Raw genomic sequence first — 12,631 nt, forward strand, 5'->3', positions numbered from 1 at the left:
GGGCAGTGGCGTCAGCAACGCCCCCGCCCCTTCCTTCCACCTCCCTCCATCTTCCCCAGGCCACCCAGGCGGGGGGGAGGGGATGGAACGGAGCAAGCCACGTGACGGCGGACAACCCGGCGCGTGACGCAAGGCGGCGGGCCCAACGCTCGCCTTATCTTCTGGGAAACGTAGTTCAGAAGACCGCCGAGTCAACAAGGAGAGGCGGGCTTAGGACTACATTTCCCAGGAGGCAGCGGGGCGACGCCGCCGTCACCGTCTTGGGAGAGCGGGGACGCGGGGCGCGCTGTCGGGCGGGGGCGAGATCGGGCCGGTTGTGCCGTTGCGAGGCTGCGCCTGAGATCGCTGCGGTGGGCCCAGGTGAGCGAGCGTTTCTGGTGGGAGTTGGGGCAGCTTGACCGGTTCCAGTCGTTCTGTCTTTTATCTTTTCTTCGCGGCGGCTGGCTCAGGGTCCCGGGGAAGGCCTGGTGCGGGGCCGCTCCCCCGCGCTTACACCCGGGCCTCTTCTGAGCTGGCCCCGCTCTCTCCGGCTCCTCCCTCTCCCCGCCCTTCAGGGCTTCCCCTCGCTCCGGCCTAGCTTTGGAGGCGCTGGGCCGCCTTTTTTCGCGAGCAGCTCCTGCACTCCTTTCTTCTCCTTGCAGTCTGCCAGGGGGAGGCCTCTCTCCTTCCTCCAGCCCCGTTGGTCTTACAAGTCCCAGTATTTGGATTTCTCCTTTCCCCGGAACTCTTGAGTGGCGCCTCTCCCCGCCCCCTCCCCCCCGTCTCTTTTGGCCTGGTTCTGTCTTCTAGGGCGCATGTGGCTGGCACTCAGTAAATGTTAATACCTCTTCCGTTCTTTTCTGACTTGTGACCAAAAGACGCATAATCCAAATTTATCTTCTGTGGGAATCATAGTGTTTCCACTTTTTTTTTAGGGTGGAGGTTAGCCGGCTTGCATTCCAGTGGTAATCGGCGTGTGTTCTGCTTATATGAGGCGATTTCCTTTGCTTCTCTTAGTACCTAAGCAACTTTTTCCAGCTGTTTTCTTTATCCTTCTAAATCTTAGGGGTGGAGCATGGCGGCAGAAGCTGGCGAGCAGCGCTGTTGTCCAGAAGTTGGAAGCCATCATTGGGAATACAGTGTTTAACCGGGAGGCTTTTAATTGGATCGAAGGGAAAGCCTCTGAGAGTGTAGGGCCTGGCGGGAGAGAGCCATTGAAGCTTCTGGTGGCATCATAACAGAAGGATCCTGGAGCCAGTCTGCCTGGGTTCAAAACTTGGCTCTGCTAGCTTTTGATTTTAGGTTAAGAGTCTTCACTTCTAGGTGTCGCAGTTTTCTAATCTCTAAAATAGCAGTAAATAACAGTGGGCACTTAATAGGATTATTGTGGATACTAAATGAAATAAACTAAAAACCAGGTAGTCACTATCATTTCTATCATCATTTACAGAATTTGTAGATTGTGGCCCAGAGTGGAAAGGTATGTATGACACCATCGTTTTTTTTTCCTTTTTAGAGGATCTGCCTTTTTTTGTTTGTGGAAATGCCGTGTGTTGTAGTCTGTCCTGTTATCCAGAAAGCTTCATGTGTGTATTATTATATAAAAGCCTATTAAAGAGCCCAGAACGTCTGCTGCCGTGAACAACTTGTGGAGCAAATTGGGCTCAGTTTGTCCTTTGCTGGAAGATGTATTTTGCGAACTTGTGTTCACACTTTAGCATATCAGAAACAAGTTTTACTACAGCCTTTGGGCGTCATTGCATTTTGTAAAAGAGCTGTATGACATTTCTGTAAGAAACAGTAATTAAAAACCTTTATCCAGTATAATTCCATTTCATTGTTTTTCAAACCTTTTAGTGCCAGCGAAAAGATCTCCAGTTTTGGAGATTGATGTTTTTAGTTTCCAGACTAGATACAGTCTAGTTTTAGCAGTGGTGGTGGGTAGTTGGCCAGCCATTTTTGGCTTTTGGGGTTTTTTTTTTTGGCGGCTAGCAGGTACAAGGGTTGAACCCTGGACCTTGGTGCTATCAGCACCATGCTCTAACCAGCTGAGCTAACCGGCCGTGGCGCCCGCCCCCCCCCCCCCCCCCGTATTTCTTTAATACCAAGTACGGGTACTTTTGAATTTGTTTAGGCAGTGGAATTATGGATTACAAAAAGAGTGATCTCTTTTCTTTTGAGAAATTGGAGGGAGGAAGCTTGAAGTATTTCCGAGATTAACACAGATGGGTAGTGATGAGGCTGACTGGGACAGCATGAAGACATAGGATTTTCTTTTATTTTTAGAATGGATAGGTTTTTTTGTTTTTTTTTTTCCCCCCAGAAAAGGTTTAAAATTTTTTTATCTAACATGCTGGTAAAGGGGACACAGCATGGGGGAATCACAAAAGAGTAATATCTGAATGGATAGTTCTAACCACTAAGAATCTTAGGGAATCTATAGCCTGTTTCTCTTGGGCATAGTGACATCCTGAATTGAAGGAAGTGTGGTTAATGCTGTGCTCTCAAATACTAGATTTCAATTGATTGCTTCACGCACACTCATTCTATAAACTCATTCAAGATAGGTTCACTATTTGACTCTGATTGGTGATTGACTCAACAAATAGTGCCTGAGAGCCTACCACTTACCAGCCCTTCTGCTAGGCCCTGTGAGTACAGGGGGTGTGAGACATGAGCTCTTATCTTCTGGGAAGTTAAAGGATAATGGGGGAAAACACAAAAGGTAAGTAAATAAGTTATAAACTGAGAAAGGTGAAGTGATATCAAGCTGGGGATTCTGATAGACTTTAAAAAGGGGGAGACCTAAAGGTGGTCAGAGAAGTTCTTTTTGGGGAGAGTGAGGAGCCAATTTTGTAGGGTGTCAAGGAGAGAACATCCAGGTAGAGGAAACAGCAAGTGCCAAAACTGGAAGATAGGAAGAATTTAGTGTACTTGCAGAAATGAAAGGAGGCTGAGTATGCTGAGAGTGGTTAAAGAGGAGTTGGAGAGCTAAGGTTGTTTAAGGAAGCCACGGAAGGGTTCTGATGGGTGGGTGGGGCTGCCATCTTATTTGTATATATTATTATTTACAACAAATATTCAGTTACTTCAGTGAAACAAAAGAAGGAAAAAGAGAATTTATGAATTAGATTGGGGGTGTCATTTATATTTTAAAATCATTTTTGCAGAGGTGTTAAAATGGATTGTGGGATATCATTTAAGAGGCTATTCTGGCTATGGTAGTTACCTGACGTAGAGTGATGGGATAGAAATGTAGCACTGGGAATAAGCAGAGTGTTTGGAGATTAAGTAGGTTTAATACTCTCTAGAACAGGACTCTTTTTTTTTTAATACTGGAGGACATTCTTAATCTATGGTCTGTGGACTTCATGGGGCCGTGAACTCTTCAAAATTTTTGTGAGGGGATGAATTTTCTCAAAAGGTCTTCACATTCTGCCATATTTATTAGTCTCAAAAAAGTTTAAGAAACACTGCCCTAGACCTTGTAATGCAGGTTTATAACCCATTAAAAAGTAATCCGAGGTTTACCTGTGCAGTAAGAGACATGGGTACCGTTGCTAAAGGATTGACTATCTTAGCCTTTTGTTTGTTTGTTTTTTGATCGGTAAGGGGATCAAAACCCTCGGCACGGTGTTGTCAGCACCACGCTCAGCCAGTGAGCGCACCAGCCATCCCTATATAGGATCCGAACCCGCAGCCTCTGTGCTACCAGCGCTGTACTCCCCGGAGTGAGCCACGGGGCCAGCCCAGACTATCTTAGCCTTTAAAGGGAACTGTTTTTTGTGTGTTTGTGTGTGGGAGGGGGATATTGAGCTTAGATGCTGTGCCATAGAAATCATCTTTTAGTTTCTTTTTGTCTAGAAGATAGAGGCTGATTATGCTCATAGTGAGGAAGCTGAAACTTAGCCCAGTTTCACAAAAATCCATTTCCTAATGCTTTCTTACATCGGGTTTTGTTCATGGTTCATATTTTAGTGGCAGAAATGGAGCACCTTAGTGTGTAAAGAGTAAGATGATTTTCTTCTTGTTTTCCTTCAATAACTGGGGTCTCAGATGTACATTGATGTTTTTTGTAGTGTATTTACAGATGATAGTGTTTTATTGGAAGCATAATAGAGTGTACTTTCTGCCTTAGAGTTCTACTACTGAAAGAACCATGTATTTTTCTTTTTATGGTGAAGGTTGAAAACTGAAAGATCATGGACTAAATCCAATCTGCAGAAGTATTTGTTTGGCTCACATGGTATTGTAAATTTAAGTTAGTTGTCAACATTTAAAAACAGGGAAATTTCCTATAAAAATTTGGAGTCAGGCTGCTCTTGAAAAATCAGATCTGGCAGCCATGGACCTGCGTTTCTGCTTTGCAGCAGCCACTTTTTATTGTTGGGACAAATCCTTTCCAGTTTGCCACAGACTGCACCACAGCCTGAAATGTGTCCCTGACATGGAGCCAGAATGTCAGTTCATATTTATTTCACACCTTTATATTATTTGTCTATTGTGGGCATTTTAATTTGCTTTCTGTGTTCTGGATAATATGACAGAGGTCTCTATTACACCCATTCAGTCATTTTGCTGTCTTAATGTTACATGAGTATTTAAAATTTTTTTCTGTGTTGGTGCCTTATTTCTCTCCTTTGTTTCTTTTTGAAAAAGGAGGTTTTAGGTAACTTTGGAAGAGGGAAGTGAAGCAGGGTTTTACCCGAAGAGCGGGGTAAGACCCAAAACATTGAATGATTTTGTTTCCAAAACAAAGAAACTTGAGGACTTTTATAAAGCATAAAGGCATTGATCTGACCCTGCCCGTGCCTTTTTTAGCTGACACGTATGCAGTGTCCTCATTTTCATTCTCATTTGGGTTTGCTTTGTAGCATCTGGAATGTTGTAACTGTATAGCTTGGCCTGTCTCAGAAGATAAGAGAAGGCCAAGCAAAAGGCAGTTGTTGAATGTCTAATTACAAGAGTTTTGGCTCTTGTCCTCAGACATAAGAACCAAAGGGGTTTTTTTTGTTTTGTTTTTTTGATAATATACATCTGTGAAATTCATAGCTTTGCTTTCAGTAATTCCGTGTGATTTTTTTTTTGAGAGATTAGTAATTTTCTTTTTCTCTATTTTAGTAAAAAGGGTAGGATAAATAAAGGATTGATAGAAGAATTCATAGAGGTGAGATTTTCTAAAGTTATCCAGAACTTTACTTGCAAGCTCCATTGCGTCAGGGCTTCCCAGAAGGTGGTCCCAGCTTATCTAAAATCTTGAATAATACCTTTGGCTTCCAGACTATGGGGTATCAGAAAAAAAATTTTTTAATGAAGGAGATTGAGGGCCAGCCCGTGGCTCACTTGGGGGAGTGTGGTGCTGATAACACCAAGGCCATGGGTTCCGATCCCATATAGGGATGGTCGGTTAGCTCACTGGGTGAGCATGGTGCTGACAACACCAAATCAAGGGTTAAGATCCCCTTACCAGTCATCTTTAAAAAAAAAAACAAAAACAAAAATGAAGGAGATTGAGGAAGTTGGTCAGATGCCAGTGTGGAGTTGCTCAATAGAAAAAAAGTATTGGGTAAAATTTTTAATATAAGAAATTCTTGTTTCAGGCATGATAAAATGATCTTTTACAAATCCTTGCTTTGTATACTCTTAAGTTCTTACTACTTAGCTGTCAAGGAGTTGCTGTACCACCTTCTTGGCTTTGGTAGTTTTGATGTACCTTTGTATGCATATATCTGTCACACTGGGAAGTGTTCTAAGAGAGGCCTTCCTTGACTACCACTACTCATCAACTCATACTCTTTTTTTCGCCATTTAACCCTGCATTATTATTATATGTCGTTATTTATTTTTAATCTGTTGTGTTCTACCCTTCACCTCTTTAGAGAGCAAGCAGGGATTTGTTTGATTCACTGTTGAATCCCTACCTAGGACGTTCTGTCACATGTAGGAGGCTTAATAAATATTGAAAAAAGGATGAGTTAATAGGGGAATAAATAGATGGCTGACTGGGTAGTAGTCCTTGGAAGTGCTCCCTCTGTGAAGTCCTAGTTCGCTTAGATTCTCTTACAGTTGAAAGGACTATACGATGGTAGGTGAAGAGAATGCAAAGGAACAAGAGAGTACCTTCTGGAGTGATGGAAAATATTCTGTATTATGGTTACGGTAATGTTTACACAGTATATTTTCTCAAAATTCATCAAACTGTATTCTTAAAATGTGTTCATCTACTGTATGTGAATTATAATGTTTATAAAAATTTGTATTCGAAACCAATCCTATAAAGAGTATTCTGCAGAACTGCGGGCAACTTTACAAGTAGGTTGTGATAGTGATAGTTTTCCTTGAATTTTTAGTAAATTTAGCCAAGTCTGGATGGAACAGGAAGGTTTTTTGTTTGTTTTTGGTGGCTGGCTAGTATGGGGATCCAAACCCATGACCTTGGTGTTGTAAGGCTGTGCCCTAACCAACTGAACTAACCGGCCGGCCACAAGGACAGGAGGTTTTTAAAAATTGCGTTTGCAGGGAGGACGTGCCTCAGGGGCCACTGAGGGAAAGAAGCTGAGCTGGCAGGGCTTCGAGCTCCCCCCCACTATTTCTATCAGAGCAGTTCTGCATTTATATTTTATATTTGGGGTTCTCCTTAACATTTCATTTTTAAAAAGATAAAACTGAGTCCCCTAAGGCCCTCCCACCCCCATCCCAGGGTTTATTTAAGTAAGACACATCTTATGAAACCCTTGGTGGGGGCAAGGAGTTGTCTTCAGTTTTTTTCTCCATGCTCAGACGTGTGTTTGTTTTTTTGTTTGTTTGTTTGTTTTTAAAGATGACCGGTAAGGGGGTCTTAACCCTGGACTTGGTGTTGTCAGCACCACGCTCTCCCAGTTGAGCTAACCGGTCATTCCTATATAGGGATCTGAACCCATGGCCTTAATGTTATCAGCACTGTACTCTCCTGAGTGAGCCATGGGCCGGCCCGACAGGTGTTTGTTTAAAAAAAAAAAAAAATTCAAACATTACAGAAATATGCAATGTAGAAAGTAGAAGTTTCCCTGTAATGCCATCTCTTTGGGCCAGTGTTAACAGTTTGGATATGTAGAAGAGATTTCTACTGTTTTGGTGTGTTTACATCTATGTTTTTTCTTTTGGTGCTAGAAATCATAGTGGAAATAGGGATAAACCTCTCAGGTTTATTATGAAAGGTTAAATATTTAAAACCTTGTCTCAGAAGGACTTATTTGCAAAAGTATGTTTTTTGTGATACTTCTATTGTTTTACTGGAAATGTTATTTATTTATTTTTTGGCGGCTGGCTGGTACAGAGATCCAAACCCTTCATCTTGGTGTTACAGCACTGAGCTCTAACCAACTGAGCTAACTGGCCAGCCTTTTTCTGAAAAATTTAGGTGACATGTTGATTCTTGGGTTAATGGTGGATGCTTTTTTGTCTTTGTTCATAGCATAGAACTTAGCTTGCCTCTTCATTTATTTGTTTCAGTTTTATTTATTAGTCAATTAAATATGTTATTGCTAGACATTTTATTCTCAGCAAATACAAGTTGTTTCACCATTCAGCCAGTCAAGGGGGATTAAAGTGGCTTTGACTATACTGTCATATTGAGTGGCAATACAGAATGAGGAAGAGAATGTATTTGATTGTTGGCTTACCATCTTCCTTTTTGCTATGGTGGTTGCTTAATGTTGGAGAGTACGTATATGATAAAAATAGTTTGTTAGGGAATTCATATTTTCTGTCCCATTTTCAGCAAATATTTTTAGCTGCAGTATTTAGTTAATAGTGTATGCTCATGGAGGTATATGATCTGTGGTACCTAGAGGCCTTGGTTTTTTCAGATGAATATGATGAGAAAATCAACACTTTGCTTCCTCATCAGAAGCTTTTTTTAGATTGAAACAGATGTAAATCTCCCAAACTCATTCTATGAAGCAAACATCATCCTGATACCAAAACCAGGTAAAGATACAACCATAAAAGAAAACTACAGGCCGATATCCTTGATGAATATAGATGCAGAAATCCTCACTAAAATACTAACAAACAGAATACAGCAACACATACGTAAAATTATTCACCGTGATCAAGTGGGATTCATCCCAGGGATGCAAGGTTGGTTCAACATACACAAATCAATAAATGTGATACACCATATTAATAAAGTCAAACGCAAGGACCATATATGGTCATCTCTATAGATGCTGAAAAAGCATTTGATAAAATTCAACATTCATTTATGACAAAGACCCTCTATGAGTTAGGTATAGATGGAAAGTATCTCAACCTAATTAAAGCCATATATGATAAACCCACTGCCAATATCATCCTGAATGGGGATTAAGAACAGGAAATAGACAAGGATGCCCACTCTCACCACTCCTATTCAACGTAGTGTTGGAAGTACTAGCCAGAGGAATCAGAGAAGAGAAGGAAATAAATGGCATCCAGGTTGGAAAAGATGAAGTCAAACTGTCCCTATTTGCAGATGACATGATCCTATATATCGAACAGCCTAAAGCCTCTACAAAACAACTCTTGGAGTTGATAAAGGATTTCAGCAAAGTAGCAGGATACAAAATCAACACAAATAAAATCAGTATCATTTCTGTTCTACAATAGTGAACATGCAGAAAGATAAATCAAGAAAGCTTGCCCATTTACAATAGCCACCAAAAAAATAAAATACTTAGGAATTGAGTTAACCAAGGATGTGAAAAATCTGTATAATGAGAACTACAAACCACTGCTGAGAGAAATTAGAGAGGATACAAGAAGATGGAAAGATATCTCATGCTCTTGGATTGGAAGAATCAACATTGTGAAAATGTCCATACTATCTGAAGTGATATATAAATTCAATGCAATCCCCATCAAAATTCCAATGACGTTTTTTCTCAAAAATGGAAAGAACCATCCAGACGTTTATATGGAATAACAAAAGACCACGCCATAGCCAAAGCAATACTGAGCAAAAAAAGCTGGAGGCATAACACTACCTGACTTTAAACTATACTACAAAGCTATAATAACCAAAACAGTATGGTACTGGCATAAAAAGAGACACACCGATCAATGGAATAGAACAGAGAATCCAGAAATCAACCCACACACCTACAGCCATCTGATCTTTGACAAAGGCACCAAGCCTGTACACTGGGGAAGAGACTGCCTCTTCAGCAAATGGTGCTGGGATAATTGGATATCAATATGCAGGAGAATGAAACTAGACCCATACCTTTCACCATACAGTAAAGTCAACTCAAAATGGATTAAAGAATTAAATATACACCCTGAAACAATAAAACTTCTTAAAGAAAACACAGGAGACACATTTCAGGAAGTAGGACTGGACACAGACTTTATGAATATGGCCCCAAAAGCACGGGCAACTAAAGGAAAAATAAACAAATGGGACTGTGTCAAACTAAAAAGCTTCTGCACAGCAAAAGAAAGAACAGAGTTAAAAGACAACCGAGTGGGAGAAAATATTTGCAAAATATACATCTGACAAAGGTTTAATATACAGAATATACAAGGAACTCAGACAACTTTACAAGAAAAAAAACAAGCAGCCCAATTAAAAAATGGGCAAAAGAGCTAAATAGGCATTCTCAAAAGAAGATATACGAATGGCCAACAGACATATGAAAAAATGCTCAGCATCACTCAGCATTCGGGAAATGCAAATCAAAACCACACTGAGATACCATCTCACCCCAGTTAGGATGGCTAATATTCAAAAGACTGTGAACAATAAATACTGGCAAGGTCGCGGAGAAAAAGGAACTCTCATACATTGTTGGTGGGACTGCAAAATGGTGCAGCTTCTATGGAAAATGGTATGGAGGTTCCTCAAACAATTGCAGATAGATCTACTATATGACCCAGCTATCCCACTGCTGGGAATATACCCAGAGGAATGGAAATCATCAAGTCGAAGGTATACCTGTTCCCCAATGTTCATCGCAGCACTCTTTACAATAGCCAAGAGTTGGAGCCAGCCCAAATGTCCATCATCGGATGAGTAGATACGGAAAATGTGGTATATTTACACAATGGAATACTACTCAGCTATGAAAAAGAATGCAATACTGCCATTTGCAACAACATGGATGGACCTAGAGAGAATTATATTGAGACAAGTCATGCACAGAAAGAGAAATATCACATGTTCTCACTTATTTGTGGGAGCTAAAAATAAATAAATACACACAAAAAAAAACGGGGTGGGGGGAAGAAGACATAACAATTACAATTCCTTGAAATTGATACAACAAGAAAACAGGAGATTGTTGGGAGGGAGTGGGGAGGTGGAGGAGGGAGGTTTCAGTTTCAGTAATTGGCCACAATAATCAACTACATTGTATTTTGACAAAATAAAATAAAATAATAAAAAAATAAACTGGGACTTTGGGACAAATTGCTAAACCCCTTTGGAATATCTATTTGTTCAATTTCATATGGAGATAGAAATCTCTATCTCTTCCTCCAGTAGGGTTATTGTGATGGTAAGATGATTAGCACAGTGCCAGGTACATGGTAGGAATTCAACAAACTATTATAATATATGGAAACCGGAGAAGATGGGTTGTTCGGTAGCTATTTGGAAAAGGGAAGTAGTCATAAGAAATTAAATCTAAAAGGACAATGAGAAACACCAAGAGCCCTCAACTGATAGCAGATGGAAAGAACAGAGTATATGACAAAGGTGTATTTCAAGATGATGAGGGAAGGATGGCTTAATTATTCAGTAAATAGTTCTGGAACAAATGGCTGACCATTTTGAGAATTAGGTACTTTTTTTTCCTTCCTTTTTGGTGGGGGGCTGCCAGCTAGTACAGGGATTGAACCATGGACCTTGGTGTTATCAGCACCATGCTCTAACCAACTGAGCTAACAGGCCAGTCCCCTGAAAATTAGATTCGAATACTGACAAAATAAATCCCATATGAAAACTGAAGAGATACAGATTAAATCAACGAGGTAACTTTTTTCCCCCTGAGAGCTCCATCACAATAAAAAACAACTTGATAATTATTTTGGTGAGGGTGTGGGGAAATGGACATTCTCAAACACTGTCAGTAGCAATGTAAATTACTGCAGCCTTTTCTGGAGAATGGTGTGTATCTGTACTTTCAGGAACATACCTTAAGGAATTTCTGTTGGACAGGTCCTTACAGATAAGGATAATCATCACAGTGTTATTTATGTAAGTGAAAAATTGAAAGCAAAGTAAATGTACAGTGCTGTGGGACTGATTATATCATGGTACATGTATATTTTGGAGTGCTGGGTAGAAAAGAGGTTTAGACTAGAGAGCCATATTTATTGACATCATACAGTGAGTAGAAACGTGCCCAGAACTGATGCTTTTGTTTGGTGCAGAAACCTTTGTAACTCTTCATTTCCTCCTTAGTCAGTGTTTATTAAGTGTATTTTGAGCTTTAGATTCTTTGGGGGTGGGGGTATCTTGAGTATGTGGCTTTTGGTTTAGATTTGCACTGCTCCAATTCTGTAGCCTCTAGCCACAAGTGGCTAGTTAATTTAAGTTAATTAAAGTTAAATATAATTAAAAATTCAGTTCCTCAGTCATGTTAGCTGTATTGAACAGCATAGGTATTGAACATTTCCGTCATCTCAGAAAGTTCTGTTCGACAATGCTGGTTAGACTGCCTTTTCATTTTTTCAGTATCACTTCTGCCAATCAAAGGGTGGGGCTTCCTAATAGTTGCCGTTTTCTCCCCTTAGATTTCACGGAAGAGATTTGTAATTTTCTTTGACTGTCATTTAAGTATCACTATTTTCATATTAACTAGTTAAACTCTCATTACCTCTTAGCCCACAGTGGGTTTGTTCAGAATGCAGAGGGAATGCTGTTATCTCTGTGGTCAGAGTGAATGATGTGGGGACAATTTTGCTGAACCTCTTAGCTCCAGATTATACATATATATTTTACTTTATTAAATTCTGTTCTTTAAAAACTGGGCAGGATCTAGAATTTAGATGATGCAAGGACTGTATTTGATGTTACTCGGTTTTTCATTTTCCAGGAAATTGGGAGATTAGGCATTAACTACTTATTAAATGCCCATAAGTGCTGGGCATTTACTGGAATGAAAATATGTGGTATACAGAATCTTTATTGATTGATGTACTTTTAGGATTTAATTTATATCCCGATTTTTTTTTAGAAGTAGACTAATTTATTGCTTAAAGTAGGGCTTCAAATGTCTTCAGGATACTGGATATTTATATTGGGTGAGCTAAAGCTTAATTGTTGTTCAGTGTCTATTTGGGGGCTGTGGTAGGCAAATTTATTCCCACTGAGTTAGTGTTATTACAGCTGTTGTGATGACCTCATTGAATGTGGCCAAAATGGACTTTTAGAAGATTGTCTGGTAAACTGGACTTTAAATTCTATCATTGCTGTAAGGCCTGTGTTTCCCTCATACTGGGTAGGTTAATCACGCTGTATCAAGTATATCCTAGCAGGGATGACAGTTTGATTTCTTTTTTCCTCCTACATTTTATTACAAAAGATTTCAAGCATACAGAAAAGTTGAAATAGTTGTACAGCAAGCACCCATATGCCCATCACCTAGATTCTACATTTATTAGCATTTGCTATATTTGCTTTGTCATG

At 40.1% G+C, this 12,631-nt stretch overlaps 1 protein-coding gene across 3 annotated transcripts in view; it reads left to right on the forward strand.

The window, feature by feature from the left end:
* Nucleotides 1–276: 276 nt before the first annotated feature.
* Nucleotides 277–12,631, forward strand: part of THRAP3 (thyroid hormone receptor associated protein 3) — a 70,936-nt gene continuing 58,581 nt past the window's right edge. For all 3 annotated transcript variants that reach the window (XM_063104800.1, XM_063104801.1, XM_063104802.1), the window contains exon 1: nt 277–360. The gene's annotated coding sequence lies outside the window, so the exon portion shown is untranslated. The remainder of the gene's footprint in view (nt 361–12,631) is intronic.

The sequence above is a fragment of the Cynocephalus volans genome, chromosome 8 (assembly GCF_027409185.1).
Source record: "Cynocephalus volans isolate mCynVol1 chromosome 8, mCynVol1.pri, whole genome shotgun sequence".
Lineage (NCBI taxonomy): Eukaryota > Metazoa > Chordata > Mammalia > Dermoptera > Cynocephalidae > Cynocephalus > Cynocephalus volans.